Source organism: Mesocricetus auratus, unplaced genomic scaffold (assembly GCF_017639785.1).
Source record: "Mesocricetus auratus isolate SY011 unplaced genomic scaffold, BCM_Maur_2.0 Super-Scaffold_100031, whole genome shotgun sequence".
NCBI lineage: Eukaryota > Metazoa > Chordata > Mammalia > Rodentia > Cricetidae > Mesocricetus > Mesocricetus auratus.
In genome coordinates this window covers 13333110-13354397 of record NW_024429212.1, presented here as the reverse complement: position 1 = coordinate 13354397, position 21288 = coordinate 13333110, and the positions used below count along the sequence as shown (strand labels likewise).

Below are 21288 nucleotides of genomic sequence, written 5' to 3'. Positions count from 1 at the left end.
GACAGGCAGGAAGTGGCATAGCTGGTCAGTAACAGCGTATAAGCAGGGACAAACAGGAAATTGTTCTCTTCTCTTCTCTGTGGAAATGCTGAGCAGTTCGAGGTATATGACACCAGAGGAGTTACAGGTCCCCGGACTCTTTCCCTGGTAAGATAAGACCATGTGGAAATACTTAGATTGATAGAAATGAGTTAATAATTAAGTCAGAGCTAGTCAAATAAGAAACCCAAAACAACAGCCAACAGCTTTATAACTAATATAGCTTCCTTGTGTTCATTTGGGGCTGAAGCAGTGGTGGGGTTTGCCGGACCAAGAAACATTCACTTTACACAGTTCACTGTAGAAATCTATGCGATGTTTTCTTCTTCCTCCTCCTCCTCCTTCTCCTCTCCCTCCTTTTTAAGCTCCCCATAAGATCCTGTTGATTGGCCTTGATGTACATAACTAATCGTGCACAGACTTTCTCCCTAGCTCTTTCTGCCCTCTACATGGTTGGTGATTTACTGAACCACTGATGAACTTGAAGTTTTCTCTGTGCATGTGATCTCCAAATAGAGAATATTTCCACATGGAAGACCCCAACTGTATTGAAACAAACATCAGCCACCTTCTAGGATACGAGTTTCCAGGAGATCAGTCAAAACAGAGCATTTGTTTTCGGAGGAAAGAAAGCACTTATCCCCTCTTCCCCCCAGCACTGAAATGTTAATCGGTCTAATCAATAGAAATTGGAATATAACTGTGTTAAACACAAACTGCATCCTCTGTCCAAGGAGCCGCAGCCTGTCCTCTTCTAAGACGTTAGGATGTCAGTTTCATGGAATAGGGGTCTGCTGTCTGAAGAACCCGGTGAGGGTCAGCTAGAATGTCAACAGGAAGATAGAGAATGAGTCAGTCTAAAGAATAAAAAGGGATTATGGCACAGCTCCTGAGGGCGACCTCCGCCAAGCTCCCAGAGCCTTCGCTGCTGCATCAGCCCAGCAGTTCTTACGTTATTTTCACTCATTGTCCTCGCTCATAAAGTGGATAAAGGACAAAGAGTCCAGAGCATGCCTCGCTATACAAAGGCACAGAGCTACAGAGAAAGATACGGGTAATGAGTTTGGGGAATGACTCTGTATTGTTTCTTACAACTAGAATTGTCTAAAACAAATAAAAAGAGCTGTGTGAACGTTCAGAAGCATTTATGCTACACGTGTAAAATGGTGTGTCCTTTTCCATTAGAGAGAGAGGGAGAGAGAGAGAGAGAGAGAGAGAGAGAGAGAGAGAGAGAGAGAGAGAGAGAGAGAGAGAGAGAGAGAGAGAGAGAGAGAGAGAGAGAGAGAGAGAGAGGGAGAGTAAGGGTACACGAAGAAAATATTCTGGGGTCAGGTTGTGGAGCTTCTGCAATTGTCAAGTATGCTGTCCTGTTTCAGGGCTCCTTAAATTGGGAACTTGGCTGAACTCTTCACATTCACTGTTATGTTTATTTCTTACAGCCATCTTGGAAGACAGGTACTCAGATGTGGGATGACTTGTCCCCCTCTACAGTGTTTAAGGGGCTTGCTTAGGTCACAGATGGTTGCAAATGGTCAAGAGGGGTTTGAACCTAAGTCAAGCGACGAGTTCATGTTTTTGTGGGTCTGTCTCCAACTCAATCTGTAAGGCGAAGGGAGTTGCAGCTGTCATCAAATCAAGCATGTTTCACTTCAGTGGTACTCTAGAGGATGCCCTTTGCCCTGGAAATTATTCAGAATTCTCATGAAAACTTCAAAGTACAGCACAGGCTAACCATTAGAAACTTGGAATTTAATTTTAAGTCCAATATTTTATGTAGATTGGATGGCTAATAGATGACAGACTAGAATTCATTCAAGCAAGGATTCCTGTCTCAGATAACAAACATATGTTAGAACATGCTTCCTTATAAGGAGTAGAAATGTGATTCTATCTTGTAATTAATAAAATACAAACATTTCCTATCTTTTCTATGCAAATGAATCTTTTCTATAAAATCACAAAGGGAAGAGAGTCATGCTCCCCTTTCACGAGCCCCAGGACAATCGTATCCATCTCTTTGCCAGCCATTTGTCGTTGGCATTACTTTCAGAGCCTTAATATTACTCTTTGGACATAATCCAAACAGCCACCATTGTCTCTTAAGTCATGGTCTTCAGAACTGTGGCAGTAGTATACAGATTGTCTGACCAAGATGGAGACTGTTCTTTATACACATACTTGATACTTTGGTATTGGAATAAGGTAGTCCATTATACTATAGGAACTAAGAGGCATTCTCCCTAGAATTTGGACTGCCATCAGTCACCTGGAAATGGAGTATTAGACCTCAATGATGTATATGACTTCCATGGAGGATACAGCCAGTGGAGTTTCCTGTGGAAATTTCTGTGCTCGGTAAACTCAAAAATCAAGTCCAGAGTCCAGTGCTTCACTTTTATAACTGTTGAAATTACTCAAAGCCACACAACAGTGAAGCAATAGGTACAAGGAGTAGTCCTTCGTAAGTTTCTGGGGAATTCTAGGTACCCACCTGAACTTGGCCCACAGTGGAAAGGTCAGAATGGGCTTTGTCAATTGCATTAGACATTTTTCCTTGTGTACATAGGTTTACCTAAGGAATTTGAAGGCTGTGTTCAATTATTATTATTATTTTTTAAAACTACTTACGTTTTCTCCTGGAAGCTTGCTCAAGTCATGGTCAAAAACTTACTTTGGAGTTTGACTTTTCAAAACAAATGCTTCCATCAGGCTGGAGAGATGGCTCAGCGGTTAACAGCACTGGCTGCTTTTTTCCCGGAGGTCCTGAGTTCAATTCCCAGCAACCCCCATTATGGCTCACAACCATCTGTAATGAGATCTCTTCTGGATTGCAGTCATATATGCAGACAGAACACTGTATACAAAATAGTAAGTCTTTGTTAAGAGAAGCTTTCCTTGAGAGGAGCCTTCCCGCCAGCCTGGTTCCAGAGCCGCTTCAATCCCAAATAAACACACAAGAGGCTATATTCATTATGAAGCTGTTGGCCTTGCTTGTCTCTTACTGGCTAGCTCTGCTTTAAGTAATTACCCCATAATTGTTAATCTAAGTATGTCTCTTACCGGAGAATAGTTCCAGGCTTCCTACCCCCATGGCGGTTACATGTTGACTCTCCTGTGTTTCTCCTACCCAGAATCCTCCTGGATTCCTAGCCCCACCTATCTAGATTCCTATTGGCCAGACAGTGCTTTATTAGCATAAGACTTCCCCAACATCTCCTCTTTTCTGTTTAAACAAAAAGAAAGGTCTTAACTTTAACACAGTCAAATTGTATATAACAGAACAGTTATCAAATAAGAACATAGTTACAATATTTTAGCAAGATTTAAAGAAAATATCATCCATACCATCCTTGTGAGTTCAAAGTTCTATATGTAACTTATCTTTTATCATAACTAAGGAAAACTATAACTATCTGTCTTCAACTCCATCAAAGACCACAGAAGGATAATATATAAACACTAGGATTGACAGAGACATCTTACTGCCTGGACAGTCACCCGAAGTTCCTCTGTAACGTTGGGGCATCCATCTTCAGCCCATAGGCCACAATGTGTCTGGAACACTTCTCAGCAAAGCAGGAAATTTCAAACTGTCCATCTGCGCTGGCAGTCTGTCAGTCATTTCTCTGTGTCCTGCAGAACGTCTCCTAGACTCTTCCATGAAGCAGGAACCCTCTAAGACTGAGTTCAGCAGTCACTTTCCTGTGGGTCCTGCATGTCCAGATTATACAACAACAGTCAAACAGTCTAGGCAAGAGCAGTTTCTTGCCCAAAGGGCTAATCTTGCCATGTTGAAAGCAAACTCCGTAACAAGTTTCTTCGATGCCCATCTTCCTCTCAGACGTAATTGGTGCTGCCAGGAGCAGACATTTCTCATTGTCAAGAAAAACCCTAAACCATTTTAAATGCCATTTTCTGAAGGTCTTTGAAAGGTTTGAAGACTGTCTATGTCAAATATATTTCTGTATATCTAGAAAACCTAACTATAAATTCTGACTATTATAAGTAACTATCTATAATCTGTATTCAATTTTGCATTACATTTTAGAAGAGCAGTATAAGCACAATGCTTAATCAAGGGGAGAAATATAAACATCACAAAATTGACCTTGAATTTGTATCAATAAATGAAAAGCCATACCATAATTCCCCTTTTTACCATTAAAAAAGATTGGCTGTGATCACTAGCCAATTATAAACAATCCCATTTAAATGAAAACAAAGATTTATAAACAAGATGGGAATTGGGATGTCGTTCATTCCAAACTGCTTCCTGCTGGAAGGGGGCACTGTTCATACCATGGGGATCATGACAAAACTCAGAAACCTGTATAAGTCCGTATTTTCGGGGTCTGTAAAACTGCATCATCTTAGCTGTTTCAATTGTTGGAACACCTGGTCCACTGCTTCCGGGGGGTCTTGGTTGGTCAAACCACAGAAGTCTGGAAAGAATCCTCAGCTTTTCATTTTCTGTGGAAACATAAATAAAATCTCCTTTTCCGAGTAACATATCCTTATACTTAAATTTTGAAGTCAAGGCATTTTCAAAAGATATAAGTTGAATTAATTTAGCAGCATTTATAATCAAGTGTACTTTAGCAGCTGTTCCTTCCTGAGCAATTATAAAACTGAAAAACACAATAGTGTATAGTATCCAGACTCTCTGTGTATTTTCCATCGTTGTGTGGCTTATTTATTTATCTATTATTATTATTACTCTATTTCTTTCACTTTTGTTTATTTTTCTCTGAGACAGGGTTTCTCTTCGGAAACCTGCCTGCCTCTGCCTCTGGGGCAATTCCTACCGGCGTGCGCCACCACAGCCGGCTTTTGCATTTATTTACCACTTTGCCGTTTCATTTTCTCTCTCAATCTCACGTATATTTTTAAACACACTGTAAACCTTTAGAGGTTTTGTTCATCCAAGTCTGACTTTACTGTAAATCTTTATGTTTTTCTGGCCATGTGTCTTATCTGTAAAACCGCGGCTGTTTTAAACTGCCGGTTTTTCCATCAAGATGGCGGGCGTAAGCGTGACTCCAGCTTACCGCCTCAGTCCATGCTGACATCCAGCAAATGCTGCCACTTCCAACTGTACGTACACACCTTTCAATTGTTAGCAGAGTCTCTTAAAACAACCTTGTTGGTTTTTTTTTTTTTCTTTTTCTTTTTCTTTTTATGCCGAGTCAGGAAGACTCCAGTAAGTGAGCCGCGTGAATCTCGGCTTGTCGCTAGCAAAACAGAGCACACCTGAGAAAAATGCTGCTACCAAAAATCTGTGCTTCTCTCCGTTCTTCTGTTTCTAAAATTCCTTTAAAGCTTTTGTCATTCTGCGTGGAAATTCATGATCCCACTCCTGATCACCATTATGTTAAGAGAAGCTTTCCTTGAGAGGAGCCTTCCCGCCAGCCTGGTTCCAGAGCCGCTTCAATCCCAAATAAACACACAGGAGGCTATATTCATTATGAAGCTGTTGGCCTTGCTTGTCTCTTACTGGCTAGCTCTGCTTTAAGTAATAACCCCATAATTGTTAATCTAAGTATGTCTCTTACCGGAGAATACTTCTGGGCTCCTACCCATGGCGGTTACATGTTGATTCTCCTGTGTTTCTCCTACCCAGAGTCCTTCTGGACTCCTAGTCCCTCCTATCTAGATTCCTATTGGCCAGACAGTGCTTTATTAGCATAAGACTTCCCCAACAAGTCTTTAAAAAGGAAAAAAAAAAAGGTACCACAGCATCCATGGCAGCTATGTATGCTGGCTTTAGAACTGGTGTGTTTCCATCCACCTCTGATTTGAGTTGAGCTCCCTCACTGTCTTTATACTTCACCATTGGAACATATGTGAACCACCGTGTCGGTGTAAAACACACACACACACAAACAAACAAACAAACCACCATGCTTCTCAGTTTTTAAAGACCCATAGCAACTTTCCCAGGCTAGCAGAGCTCCACTCCGTTCAAGAGCTTGGGAGGTTTGCTTGGTCTTTAAGACATCCCAGCAGAGTCTTTGTACAGGGTAGCTTGCAGAGGAAGCACCGCCCTTTCACTCCGTGCCAGGCTCTGGCTCTCCTTGTGGACCGAGGGAAACCTTACTTACGGAGTTATGTAGCCCTTGCAAGGTTCTCAAAGGTAGTGGCTGTGAGTTGAGGGCCCTTGTTCACACGCGGCACAACGCGGAGAAGAAAGAACAGGCCCGGATGGGAACCAGAGCAAGCACATTAGTGGGAGAGCCGCATCTAGTGGTCCATTTCTATCCTCCAGACTCCATTCCTTAAAATAGTGGAGGACCCGCACCTAGTGGTCCATTTCTATCTGCCAGACTCCATCCCTTAAAATAGTGGAGGACCCGCACCTAGTGGTCCATTTCTATCTGCCAGACTCCATCCCTTAAAACAGTGGAGGACCCGCACCTAGTGGTCCATTTCTATCTGCCAGACTCCATCCCTTAAAACAGTGGAGGACCCGCACCTAGTGGTCCATTTCTATCTGCCAGACTCCATCCCTTAAAACAGTGGAGGACCCGCACCTAGTGGTCCATTTCTATCTGCCAGACTCCATCCCTTAAAATAGTGGAGGACCCGCACCTAGTGGTCCATTTCTATCTGCCAGACTCCATCCCTTAAAACAGTGGAGGACCCGCACCTAGTGGTCCATTTCTATCTGCCAGACTCCATCCCTTAAAACAGTGGAGGACCCGCACCTAGTGGTCCATTTCTATCTGCCAGACTCCATCCCTTAAAACAGTGGAGGACCCGCACCTAGTGGTCCATTTCTATCTGCCAGACTCCATCCCTTAAAATAGTGGAGGACCCGCACCTAGTGGTCCATTTCTATCTGCCAGACTCCATCCCTTAAAACAGTGGAGGACCCGCACCTAGTGGTCCATTTCTATCTGCCAGACTCCATCCCTTGAAACAGTGGAGGACCCGAATCTAGTGGTCCATTTCTATCCTCCAGACTCCATCCCTTAAAAGCTCCCTAGCCTTAAAAATGCTACCAGGAGAGCTGGGGACTAAGATTCAAAACAGGAACCGGCGGTGGCGGGCATTCTGCTTTCCAACTTCGACAATGTTAGGACAAAATTCCTACTGATAATGCAGTTTAAGCAGAGGCCGGGCCCACCACATTTCTGCAGGAAGTCTTGTTGAGAAATCTTTAGCAGACAAGGTTTTTCTGCTTTCTCTTGGCTAATATATCCATGATGTTTAATTTAGTAAGCCATCAATTATCATTGAGACAGTGTCTTACTGTACACCCCTGGCTATCCTTGAACTCAAAGTCAGTCAAGTCACCTACCTATGTCTCTTAAATGATGGGATTAAAGGTGTGAGTCATCATGCAGAGCTGGTGGGTTTTTGTTGTTGTTTGTTTTTAACGAAAGATTGTTGCTGTCTGGAATGAGCCTCTCCCTTTGGCTTTTCTCTCTTTTTTTTTTACAGCAAGATAAATTCTCTAGTTTTTATTTTTAAAATCTTGTTCTTTCGGTGACTTCTTTGTAAATATCTCAAAGAGGAAAATCTGGTAGAATCTTGTTTTAATTCACTGAAGGAACATGAAATCCTAATAATATGCTGTGAGATTTAGAAAGGTTATTAGCAATATAGGCAGTTGTCAAGAAGTTTGCTGCATTGGGAGTTATGAGCCTGAAAGTGTTCTGTGCAGGGTGCAGCCTGGATAATGTAGGCTCTTTGGGCAGACTTGCCTGAGGGGACTGTCTCCTGTTGGTGAAGGCTGGGAGAGGTTACTGTCTCTTGGGGAAGGTTGGTAAAAGGGTGTCTTCTGCTGCGAAGGGTTGGAAGGAGATGCTGTCTCCTGGAGAAAGATGGGAAAGGGGTACTGCCTACTGCTGGAGAGGGCTGGGTGTGGTGGCTCACGCCTTCAATTCTAACACTTGTGAGCCAGAGGCAGGCAGATCTCTGTGAATTCCAGGCCAGCTTGGCCCATGTAATGAATTCCAGGATATCCAGGTCTATGTAGAGAGACCCTGTCTCACAAGAAAAAAAAATCACCGAAATAAGTAAATAAATAAAGTTCCTATAAAAATACAAGAGGAAAAATCAAACCATTCTCTATGGGTATGTTGCATGGGAAATAATGAATAATTTGATTCATTTAGATTACAGATGCATGTCAGCAAAAGTTCTCTTTGTAAATGAGAATTTGCAGAGACATAGTCATTTCTCACTAAGCTCTAGACAGAATTCTTGCATAGTACAGTACTTGCTAACTTCATTGTAAAATTGGGAAACAACAAGCCCCACCCCCCAAATCAAAACCAACCAACCAACCAATCAAACAAAAAAACCCAAACCCAACTCTACCTGGTTTTAAGTGTTTAAAGTGCCCACGGGTAGGCCTGCGAATATGTGATTTTCAGGTACATTGTGTAACGGGAAAGTGACCATTAGCACAGTTATGTCCATTCATCTGTCCATGTGTTTAAACCTGTGGGCTCTGGATGCTAAAGGCAAAATAAATAATGCACAGATATGGATCACGACGCCCAAGGCACTGGAGTCGAAAGCTGCAAAAACAATTCTGGGGGGGGGCAGGTGACCAGCTTCATGCCGCCTCATGTGGAAAGTGGGTGTCACGTTGCTGTCACTGCTCTGCAGTTTGGCTCCTGGGCAGGTGCCTGTATGTCCTTGAGCTCAAACCATCTGAGGGAACAGCCAGCTCACTCTGCTCAGGTCAGATAAAACTGAGATCGCGTTTGCAATCAGTTCCTTAGGAGGGGCTGAAGCCATGCTCAATAGAAATTGCGTTTTCGTCCTCAGTGCTGACATTGCCTTTGCTTTCTCACGCACGCACAGAGACGAAGAGCACAGGCAGCACCTTTGCAAACTTAGAATGTTGTACGGTGATGCTTTCCCTGAGCTTGAAGAGCCTCCTCTAGATGAAGGTGTTTCTTGTTCTTTTCTGACACAGGACACGTGCCTCATGCACAAATCTTCAGGCATGAATTCTATCAATGTGGCGACGAGACGCTCGAGATCATTTTAAGGGTCGTGGGTCTCTTTTATGGTGTAAAATCAGAGAGTATAGATGACGGCCGTTGAATCTAATACTTTTTGCGGGGGCAGGGGCGGAGGCGGGGGCAGGCTTTAATGTAGCTTAGGTTGCCTTGAGCTTTCTATGTATCCAAGTGAACTCGAATGCCTCATCCTCCTGCCTCTACCTCCTGAGGGCTGGACTCACACGCATGTACCACCATGCCCAGTTTTATGTGGTGTGGATGACCTAGGACTTGCACGCTGGTTAAGCGTCCCAGCAAGTGAGTCACCGGCAATAAACCTTTGAACTTGTTCCTCTTATCTAACTTGAGTTTTGCATTCTGCTGTTAGCGCTTCTTCAAACCTTGGCATCTCTCTGGAGCCGTGCATTTGAAGCTTCCAGAGCCACCGAGGAAGGAAGAGGGAACAAGAAGTGTAGGTAAGAACAGAGGAGAGCAGGATGAGAGATACCGTAATAGATGGAGTCATTATAGGCTTGAGGAGAGAGCTGACACTAGTGAGATCTCCAGAGATCTACAAAGATAACACCAACTGGCAAACTAAGCAATAATGGAGATATTACACTAAATACCCCTCCCTGATAATGAGTTTGACAACTACCTTATATGCCATCCTAGAGCCTTCATCCAGTGACTGATGGAAGCAGAGACAGACACACACAGCTGAACACTGAACTGAACTCCTGGAACCCAGTGATAGAGATGGAGGAGTGATGAGAAAAGGGATCAAGACCATGATGGTGAAACCCACAAAGACAGCTGACCAGACAAGGGGGAGCTCTTGAACCCCAGACTGATGGCTGAGAGGCCAACAGGGGACTGATCCAGACTCCATGAATATAGTGTCAATGAGGAGGCCTCAGAAATCTCTGGGGCCTTGGGCAGTAGATCAGTGTTTACCATGGCATACAAATGAACTCTGGGAGCCCATGTCACATGGAGGGATGCTCTCTCAGCCTGGACACATGGGGAGGGCCTAGGTCCTGCCCTGGATGAAATGGCAGACTCTGGAGATTCCCCCAAGGAGGGCCTCACCCTCCCTGGGGAATGATGTGGGGATTGGGTCGGGGGCTGCGGGAGGGACAAGGGAGGAGGGGTGGGAGAGGGATCTGGGATTGACATGTGAAGTATGCATGTTTCTAATTTAAATAAAAACATATTGAGAAAAAATATATAAAAAAGATTTATTTACCATGTATACAATGTTCTGCCTGAATGTACACCTGCAGGCCACAAGAGGGCGCCAGATCTCACTACTGAGGGCAGTGAGCCACCATGTGGGTGCTGGGAATTGAACTCAGGCCCTCTGGAAGAGCAGCCAGTGCTCTTAACCTCTGAGCCATCTCTCCAGCCCCAAGAGGTGTGTTTTTAACACCAGAATGGGTAGATAGTTTTTTTTCCAGACAATCTGAGCCAGCGAGCCTCCTAATTTTCTTCTACGGCAGTTACCTTCTGGTTGGGGTCCAAGCCCGTGTTCCAGGCGGAACGGGGATCACGGTGTAACCGTCTCACTCAGGCTTTCTTACCTTCTGTCACCTCTCTCTTCCTCTCCTTCCCCTTTCCTTCCTCCTTTCTCCTCTACGGAACACCGCCTTTCCCGTACGCACCCACGTAACTCGCCTCCCCCGCTCCCCCAGGCTCCCCGACTCCTCCATCCGGCCCACTTTCAATCTTCTGAACCGAGGCCACCCTTCCCACTGCGATCCCCAAATCACGCTACGGAGACTGAACTCAGATGCCCCCGACCCCCCACAGCCCGCACTCTTGCAATAGAGCGAGGACAGCCGTTTCGTACAGCTAGCTGCCTTTATTTCTTCTGGCCTCTGCCCTTTCAACTCTTGCCAGCTAATGTCTCTCATCCTCGTCCCAGGGCAGACCCTGGGGGACCACAAAATGGACATGTATCCGCAGAGTAAATGAAAGTGTGTTATCTCCCCAGCCAACAGTGTACAGCTTGATTCTGGACTTCAGCAAAGAGCCTTCATTCCTTCGGCTGAATGAAGTGGACTCAGTTCTATAAAGCTGCTTTTTTTTTTTATTGGTCTTTAAGGGACCCTTCGTTTGCCTGACCGCCCCCCCCCTCGTGTCCATGTGTACCAGTCTAAGCCTTGTGGAGACAAGGTCTCCTACAGGCCTGGAATTTGCCACTTAAGTGAGACTAGCTTGCTGGAGAGCCCCAAGGACCCACCTGTTCTCTCCTCCCTGTGCTGGATTACAGGAGAAGCGTCACCACGCCCAGGGGTTTCACAGGGCTGCAGAAAAGAGAACTCAGTTTCCAACGCGTGATAGGCAAGCCTTCCCTGACTCAGCTATCTCCTTAGCTCTCCATTTATTTTATTTTATTTTTTTTTTGTGAAGAGCCATGGCTGAGTATTTCCTACTGTTATGTGTTGTACCAGTCAATGAGGATGAAACGATGCTTCGACCTGACAGCTCATCAGCTTCCCGGGAGGTGAAGGGGAAACTAAATAAAATAGATGCCTTCCATAGACTGCCCACTGCAATGCCCCTTGTTTGGAAAGTTTTATTTCTGGGCTAACATTTCCATTGCAACAAAAACCTGACTGAGGTAGGTGAGGGAGGGCAGGATCAGGTGGCATATTGATCTAGTTATAAATGGTTCTAAAAGGCCTCTCTTGGTTTTGGCTAATACCTGGGCTCAGCCAGCTCGAAAATCTGAATTATTTCTAGGTCAACCATTTCTAGCTTCTCTTCTCCCAAAGGAAGTTAAAAAAAAACCACTCAGATAATGGGTATTTTCTAAGTTACATAAGGCAGAATATGGGTGGCCCTTGTTTAAGCTTCAAGCTTACTGCTCCTCACGGACCGACAGAAGGCCCCGGATGATGCTGTAAAGTCATCACTTACTTGTTGTGAGTTTGTCAATCAAATGCCCACGCCCTGTCTCATTCCTTCCTTCTCAGTCTGTGTTAAAGGTCTGGCGCCTGACTTAGTGAAAGGGGGAGAGTTTTATAAGGACACAGAATGCCAGCAGCACTCTTCTCTCTCTGCTGTCCCCTAAGTCACCCGCTGGCTGCTTGCAGCAGAGAAAAGGACTATTAACGGTCCCCTGATAATTTCTGGAAAGTCTTCTCCCTCAACACCAACGTAAAGCGGACATGACAAAGATGTTAGAGTCGCAAACGCAGGCGCTTGGCAGAATCAGTATTCAGCAAGGACAAAAGCTCACACCAGTCTTGTAAAAACATATTTTCACGGTACCCCTCACCTCCCGTGAAGTAGGTGAGGTGGATTGTTTTTTCCAGAGACGGCAAAGACAACCGGCTCCCCTCTGTAGCCGCTGGGTGACTGGGCGGCTAAGCATGTGAGCACAAACACTGTGTGCTCAGGGGCAACGGAGATGAAAATGCTGACACAGCACCTGGCTTGACTGGATTAATGATACTGGAGGAGGTAGTGGGGTAGGGAGATAGGGAGGGGCGAGGTGATGTGGGGGGGTGAGGGAGAGAGGCCCGCAGCAGCTGTGTCATTCCTACGCCGTAGCTCTGCCTTGCCCGTGTGGGGAACTGACCTTCCTCAGAGGTCGTGCTCGACAGCCTCCTCAAGGGCAATTCCACCTTCATCCACCTCCCTTGCCCAGCTCGAGCAGCAGGAACGTTCTACACAGAGCCAGTGAGTTCATTTCCAGGGACAGAAGGGCAATTCACTTTGCCCGTCCCCTTCACCACTGGTTAACAGGCACCCAGGGTGTCAGGTAAGGGCTAATGGCTGCTGTTGGTGGGGAGAGATTCTGAGACAAATCTCAGCAAAGAAGGGGGCCGTGGCCCTCACTCACTTCCTGCAGAGTAGGCCCACCAGATCGGGCACTTTTGGGCAATACCACACGCGTCAGAGCTGGTGAGATAAGGTCTTCATGAGGCACGGGGTCCTGCCTCATTAGGTCTTGCTTACCATACCCCAGATCACGTTGTAACTAGTTTTCCCAGAAAGAGGAGTTTCCCCTTTGCATCTTCAGATCTTTCTTTGAGATGGAAGGATACAAAAGTATTCCCAAAGTAAGAGTCACCCTAATGACATAAGCGGAGAAAAATCCACTGTTCCTGCCCTGCCTATCAAGTCATGCCGAGTGAAATAAGAGTTTTAACACACCTCTGTAACGCGTCGAAGTTTCTTGAATGAAGCTGGGTGAGAGAGCCTTTACTTTAAGATCTTTCAATCTAACGGGCAAGGATCAACGGGTGAGGAGAGCGTCCTTTACAGCCCTGTGGTTAGCTGCTGTACCGCAAGTGGCAAACCTCAGAAGGATTGGTGCCCTCGGTACCACGTATTCAAGTAAAACAGCTGCCTTGCAGTAGTTACTACAGTCAGCCGGAGTTTTGAAACAGGCATCCTGTACAGGTAGCCAAAGCAAGCTTCAACAATTGCCAACCGAAGCTATAAATAGTGCTCCCTTTGAAGCAAAGTCCCCTCCTTCAAATTGCTCATCCCCCAAGCAGACTCCCTCCAGCATTTACCAGCTGCTCCAGATGTTGTGATTTTCACAAGAGGACCAGATTCTGAGCTAAAAATATAATACGCAGAAGCATGGCTCCCAGCCCCTTCGGTAACGTGCAGCACAAATTATCGTTTTTTAAACCATGGCTTACATCATAGAAGAGCTTGGAAGCAGGTTTTTAAGTGACAGACAACTTGCTGATCATCGTCCCACGAATCTATTAGGACTAAGAATAAATTCCAACCCAGTCCAGTAAATTACAAGAGAGAACAATCTTGTTGTTTTATCACTTATAAAGCAAATAATTAAATATAGCCTTAAAACTGGGTTTGAAGCAATTTGCTTGGGAATGAGTTGGGGGCGGGGCTGGGGTGGGGACAGGGGTGTGTGAGGAGCGACATTTCTGGAAACAGGGCCTTTTCACAGGGTATTTGAATCAAGCAATTCTAATTACGGCCACCAGATGGCACCACGAGACCAGGCCTTTGTATGTGGCTGTGGTTGCTGTACTGTTGGCTGTGGTAGCGGGGGTGGGGGGTGGGGGAGGTTCAACAGCTGTGGTTTACAGGATCCAGCAGCTTTCTTTCTTTCTTTTTTTTTTTTTGCTGTATTTCTCAAATATTTACCAGCTAGTGTGGTATTTCCCCTTCCCGTGTGTGTGTGTGTGTGTGTGTGTGTGTGTGTGTGTGTGTGTGTGTGTGTGTGGTGGCCAGAGGTTGACTTTTGGGAGTTTTCTTGAATGCTTGTATTTTGGGATGTCTCTCACTAAACCGAGAACTTGACGTCATGACTAGGCTGGCGCGGGCCAGTGAGCCCCAGGACTCACTGGTCTCTGCTTCCTCAGCGCTAATGTTACAGGCATGCACGGCCATCCAAACTCAGGCCCTCACGCTTTTCCAGCAAAGACTTTATGCAATGAGCCGTTACCCTGCCCCCAGGATGAGCTTTAAAATTTAAATTAACATCTTAAATTGGCACATCAAATCACAAAAATGATCAACACCAATGGGTTGCCGTAATAGATTTGATATGTGTGTACACTGTACCGTGCTCAAAACAGGTTAGACACATCCATACCTTCAAACAGAGTCCAAATCTCTTATCCAATGTCTTTCTGAAACGCTCAGCGTATTACTGTCACTTGTAGTCACTGCGGTGGCAGAGTACTGACACTTTTTGTGCATATGTCTTTCTGGGCTTGGTTTATTCCTCTTAACACACCGGTCTTTATTTTTCATTCACGTTGTTGCAAATAACAGGATCTTGCTTGTAATGAATAAATAACAGGACCTTGCTCGCTGTAATAGGTAAATAGTGTCCCGTGTGTATATATAGACACACTGTAATGTCTTTAGTCCTTATTTAGCTGATGGCTACTCGAGTCATTTTCATCTCTGGGATATTATGAGTCGTACTTCGGTTAATATGGGAATGCAGATATTGTCTCCGACAGACCAGCCTCATTTCTTTTGGGTGTATACCGAACAATGACAGCTCATTTGGTAGCTACCTTACGTTTTCTTTTTGTAGGAGTCTCAAGACTTTCCCATGTCGCTAAATTGAATCTTGTTCCTACTGCTGGTGTATGAGGGGTTTTCAGTCAGTGTGATATAAAAAAAATCACCTGCATTTGTGTGTGTGTACATGTGTGTGTACGTGTCTGTGTGTGTAGGTGTGTGTGTATGTGTCTGTGTGTGTAGGTGTGTGTGTCTGTCTGTGTGTGTGTGTAGGTGTGTGTGTCTGTGTGTGTGTCTGTGTGTAGGTGTGTGTGTACACGTGTCTGTGTGTGTATGTGCCTGTGAGTGTGCCTGTGTGTGTGTGTACATGTCTGTGTGTGTGTGTGCCTGTGAGTGTGCCTGTGTGTGTGTGTACATGTCTGTGTGTGTGTGTGCCTGTGTGTAGGTGTGTGTGTGTCTCTGTGTGTGTGTCTGTGTGTGTGTGTGTCTGTGTGTGTGTGTGTCTGTGTGTGTGTGTCTGTGTGTCTGTGTGTGTGTGTATGTGTTGAACCCAGAGCCTCTTGCCTGGTAGGCCACTGTTCTATCACTGAGCTATGACCCCCAACCAAAGTGTGATATTTTAAAAATAGAACATTGAGGGATTTTCTTCCTTTAATTTAAAACTCAGAGCACACTTAGAATGAACTTCAGACACTTTACCCTAATGTGCAAACCCTTACAAGGTCTGGTACGATCCACTTTTCTTTCTTTCTTTTATTGGGGTGTGTGTGTGTCTGTGTGTGTGTGTGTGTGCACACGCAGGTGTACATGTATACTTGGGTATGCACGCTTGCACATAGAGGCCTGCAAACAGTGTTATTTCTTAGGTTCCACCCACACTTTTTAAGAAAGATGGTCTCCCTTTCTCCTTCAGCTAGTCTCTCACTGGCTTGAAGCTTGCTGAATAAGGAGAGCTGGCTGTCCAGGAAGCTCCAGAGACGCAGGTGTCCCAGCCTCACCGGCACTAGGGTTGCAAGTACATGCCCCCATGACTGCTTTTGTAACCTGGTTTCTCTTTTGTTTGTTTTTCTAACCTCGTTCTGCACCGTTCCTGATGTTACTGTCCTGTGGTCAAGCTTGCCTCTTTGTGCTTCTGGAATGAGTGATGCTTGCACTGTTCCTGATGTTACCGTCCTGTGGTCAAGCTTGCCTTTGTGCTTCTGGGATGAGTGATGCTTGCCCACACAGAGCCTTGCCGTTACCTGTTCTATACACCTTGGATGCTCTTACTCACATCCTTGAAGGACTTACGTCTTAGTTTCAAGTCTTCAGGTCCACAGCCTTGTGAAAATTCAGCCTAAAATATCCACCCAGGCCTTTTGAAGGCATTGTTCTAATTGTATTAAGACTTAACCCTTCCCCCCCATCCTTCCCTATCATCCCCCTCTTTCCCCCTCCTTCCCCCTCCCCCCTCCTGTCTTTCTCCCTCTATGTTTTCATTCTTTTGTTCCCTTCTATCCACTTTCCTTCCTATCTCTCTGTCTACACACCTAGTTATCTAAATCAACTAATGATAATGTGTGCTATGGATAAGGAATGCTTGGGCTTAAGTAGCTTGAGGCCCCAACATAAACATACTGTTTATGGATTTAAAACATGCTAGAGTTTCTTGTTGACAATCTGTGAGGTCCAGGTTTATGTTCTGTGACCCCACTGTCTCTGACACAAGTGCCGCTCACCCTGCTACTGAGGAGAGAGAGGAAGATCATGTGATTTGAGGACAGGCAGCTTGGCCTGGAGGACATGACTCAAGTCTCCATCCTTTGCTGGGCATTCTTCCTAACATCCTAACTATCACGGTTTCCTCCATTTCCTCTTCTTTTTCCTCCTCCTCCTCCTGGTGCCAGGGATGGCTCTCGGTCATGACAAACATGTGTTCTAACAGCAAGTTATACTCAGGGCCATTGCCCTATACTCGTGTAACCCAAATATGGACATAGCTTGTCAACATCTGAAAAAAAATCTGGCCGCTAAAAGGAATAGAGATAGGGTTTATACCTTCCAAATATGTAGAATGAAATGGCAAACAAAGCTGTATGGGGCCAGTAGGAAGCAGGAGGGTTGGGAAAGACATGTAGAAAGTGTGGAAGACATAAAATATTAAGGCATAAAATAACATGGGAATAGTATCCACAGTAAGCTTGTGCTTTCTTAGAAAAGATTAAAACTTCTTTAGACTTGAAAGGGGAATGAACTTTATGAGTACATAGCTAAGAAATCTGAAGACTAGAGAAAGATCACCAGATAGATATTAACCACTAGAAAGTAGGTCTACCTTTGTACCTGTACAACACACACACACACACACACACACACACACACACACACACACAAAGAATATAACAATTGCAACCTTATAACTATCTAATAGTAACAACCAAATCTGACTTAGAACATAGTAAAGCTGACCCATTCATTATCCTAGTGGTGTTTTTTTTTAATAGCAGACTTCCATTAGTAACGGGTTGATTGTACAAAATTAAAACTCTTTGGACTACAGTGGGACAAGAAGTACATAGCAAAGCCCTGATCTGATTCACCCACAGAGACTGCCCCTGTGTAAACAATACACAAGCTTAGGAGGAATCCACCACCCTTCAAAGAGCCCAGACAAAACCAGTCTCAATGGCTTCAAAGGGAGAGATGGGAAAAAATAGGATTTCCTAAATATTGCCTGCGTGTGCTGAGGAGGACAAAGGGTTTGGCTGATGTGGAGTAAAAGTGGCCACCACGGGTTGCTGTAACAGAAGGAGTAAGAACAGCTTTGGGTGGGATGGTAAGGAACATAATTTGGGTGGGAAAATTTGAATTTCAAGGTCATTCCAGAGAGGAGGATAGCCTTCGCCTCCCTGGTCTTGTTCCATGTCGGTAGATTTCTAGTTCATCTGGTCTTGTTCCATGTGGGTAGATTTCTAGTTCATCTGGTCTTGCACACAGATCTCTTTGACAGTGATCTTGATGATGAACCATGATTAATAGATAGCTATTCCTGGAAACGCTACTGGGTCAGTCTGGAAATCCTGAGGGGTGAATGTCAAAGCAGCTGTCCTTCTACTGTTTTCTATTCACCATTGATTAGGACACTTCAACAGGGAAGAGCTTTCCTCTTCTCAGTGACTTGTGGAAGTAGCTAGCTAATCGCTTAAAGGCGATTTCTATGATGAATCAGGTGGTACTAATAGCCACTGTTTGTGAGGACCTGAAAGTTACAGATCACTCTTGTGATTTTTCACAGGAACTCCATGAGGAACACATGGTCAGGTTGATGCTACACCCATTTTTTAGACAGTGAGAATAAACTTGGGGAAGATGTATGACTCTTGAAATGTGGCTGTGTGAATGGTGAGTGGGGAGCCCCAGTGTGTCCTCATCTGGCTTTAGTTCTCTCTCTCTCTCTCTCTCTCTCTCTCTCTCTCTCTCTCTCTCTCTCTCTCTCTCTCTCTCTCTCTGGCTACATCTGAATACAGGAAATTCTTTTTCATCATCAAAAAAATTGCTTACTCTGCAATTACAGTCATTCAACAAACATTTATTGAAAGCCTGTTCAGTACCAGGCGGGTGAACCAACAAACAAACGAGAGCAGAATCACAGCTCTCCTTACTGAGTTCATGTTCTCAGGAGAAAGACGGCATAATTAGCAGTGAGTCGGCAGCTTTTGAAGGCTCTGGGCAACGGTGTTGGCCTTCAGTTTTAAGCAGAGTGGACAGACGATGTAATGCTAAGAAACCGTTAGTGGACAGAGAACACAGGATGCGTTAGAGCTAAAGACGCTTTGGACATCCGGACTGAGTCACTGACAGCGGCCAGGGACACTGTGGCCAGTGGGGACAGTGACAGAAAGAGGGGATCGGGATATGGAGGAAATGGGTTTTATTTCACTCACAGATTCATATAACAGTTCAACATTAAAAGCATCGAGGACAGGAACTCAAACAGGACAGGAACCTGGAGGCAGGAGCTGATGCAGAGGCCATGGACGGGCGCCACTTACTGGCTTGCCACCCACGGTAGCTTAGCCTGCTTTCTTATAGGACCCAGAACAACCAGGCCAAGTATGTCCCACCAACAATGGGCTGGGCCCTCCCGCATTAATTACTAATTAAGAAAATGTTCTATGGGCTTGCCTGCAGTCTACTGTGGAGTTTTTTTTTTTTCTCAGGTGGGGTTCCTTCCTCTCAGATGACTCCAGGTTGTATCAAGTGGACATAAAAAATCAGTCAGAACAGGGTCTATCTTGGAAAGCCTTGCAAACAGTCTCGCAGGCATTGGCTTGGTTTCTAAATGAGAGAGTAAGGCATTGGAGGATACTCAGCGAAGGAAGGAAACAACTTGGCTTGGTAATTTCACAGGATCCCCTGTTGCAGGATATTTGACCGCACTGTGAAACCCAAGTTTCCATTTGCATTCGTTAAATAAAATCAACCTTGGGTCAGGAGGCGGAGCCGGCAGCAAGTTGACAGGAAGTGATCATAGAGAGTCAGAGGGAGCCTGGGGGATGGACAGAGAGACAGATGCGCAGGAAGTGGCAGGGGCGGGCTCAGAGTGTGTCAGTCCCTTTTGGTTTGGTGGAGCAGAAGGGACGCTTTTCGTCTGAGACACTGGTGAAGAGGGAAGCCCAGCTACTTGCTCCTCAGCCTCTCTGAGACAGCAGGTTTTCACCTCAGACTCTGACTCCTGAGTCTTGTGATAAATAGAACGGTGGAGACTCGGTTAAAAACTGCATTTGGTGGCGGTGGCAGGAGACATGTTTGGCCTCCATGGGGCTGGCCCAGTCTTTCTGCGTGCGTGCGTGTGTGTGACACAGTTGTATAGCTTGGTCTCTTTATGGGGCTCCTAGTGGTGGCCTCAGGACCTGTCCCTGGTGCTTAGCTGGCTTTGGGGGCCTGTTCCTCATGCTTGATTACCTTGCCCAGCCTTGATACAAGCAGAGGAGCTCGGTCCTGCCTCAACTGGATGGACCATGCTTTTGCTCAAGGAGCCCCTGGGAGGCCTGCGGCTTTCTGACTGGAGACGGAGGAGAGGAAGGAGGGGAGGATAGATGGGAAGCAGAGGGGGATGCTGGGGAATGACTGGGAGGGGATGGAGGGGAGACTTCGATTCACATGTAAAACAAATAAAAAATGTTATTAAAAAAATCCCGCCAAGCCTCTGCCTGAGGAGTGGGCCTGTAACCGTGGAGCCTGCAATTACTGGCTGAGACATCAGTAGACTCAGGCGCAGTTGCTGTGCTGATGGAGAAACAATCCCCGCCCCCACCACTCGGATGAAGGGGGAGCAATGATGGAAAGAACGCGTTAGATACTTTTTTTCATGGCTGTGACCAAACACCTAGAGAAACAAATTAAGCTTTGCTTACGTTCAGAGATTCAGTCTGTCATGGCTGGGGAGGCATTGGGGCTGGAGCAGACGGGAGAGCAGAGCAGGGGGCTTGGCTGCTGGTGCAAACCAGTAGGTGAAGGATTCTGGGTGGAAGCAGAAGTAGGTGTCGGACTTCAGGGTCTGCCAGAGCAAACACACTTTGCTAGCCATGTTTCCTACAGAAGGCTCTACCGCCTTCCCCAAACGCACCACCAGCTGGAGACCAAGTGTTCAAACCCACTCGGTAGCGCGGAACTCTACACCCACCACAGCAGAGGGGAAAACTTACAGAGGCAGGTAAACCGTGAAGGGGACCGTGCTGGCTGGTTTTGCGTGTCAACTTGACACAAACTTGCATCATCAGAGAGGAAGGGGCCTCAGCCGAGGAGATGCCTCCATGAGATCCAGCTGTAAGGCGTTTTCTCTATTAGTGGTCAATGAGGGAGGGCCCAGGTGGGTGGTGCCATCCCTGGGCTGGTGGTCCTGGGTTCTATTAAAAAAAAAAAGCAGGCTGAGCAAGCCAGGGGAAGTAAGTCAGTGAGCAGCATCCCTCCACACCCTCTGCATTAGTGGCTGCCTTCGGGATCCCGCCTTGTGTTGAGTTCCTGTCCTGACTTCCTTCCATGGTGAACAGCAATGCTGAAGTGTGAGCCTAACGAACCCCTTCCACCCCAATGTACTTCTTGGTCATGGCAGCAATAGAAACCCTAACGTGGACACATTGGTACCAGCAAAGGGGGGTACAGCTGTGACAGCCCTGGCCATGTGTTTGGAGGAGGATCGTAGGACGTTGGAACTTTGGGTTAGAAAAGCCATTGAGTGTTAAGAGCTCTGTGAGACATTCTGTGGGAGCTTGGAAGATGAGAATGTTGGCAACAGTGAAGAACACGGAGACCTGACTTCCTAGGTGTCAGAGAGAAG

At 45.8% G+C, this 21288-nt stretch overlaps 1 long non-coding RNA gene across 1 annotated transcript; it reads right to left on the bottom strand.

Moving 5' to 3' along the window:
- Positions 1–19171: 19171 nt before the first annotated feature.
- LOC110342263 lies at positions 19172–20767 on the bottom strand. The gene is made up of 3 exons (XR_005872381.1): positions 20657–20767; positions 20366–20508; positions 19172–19286 (listed from the first exon to the last, which is right to left on the bottom strand). It is a non-coding gene; the product is annotated as an uncharacterized LOC110342263 (long non-coding RNA).
- Positions 20768–21288: the final 521 nt, after the last annotated feature.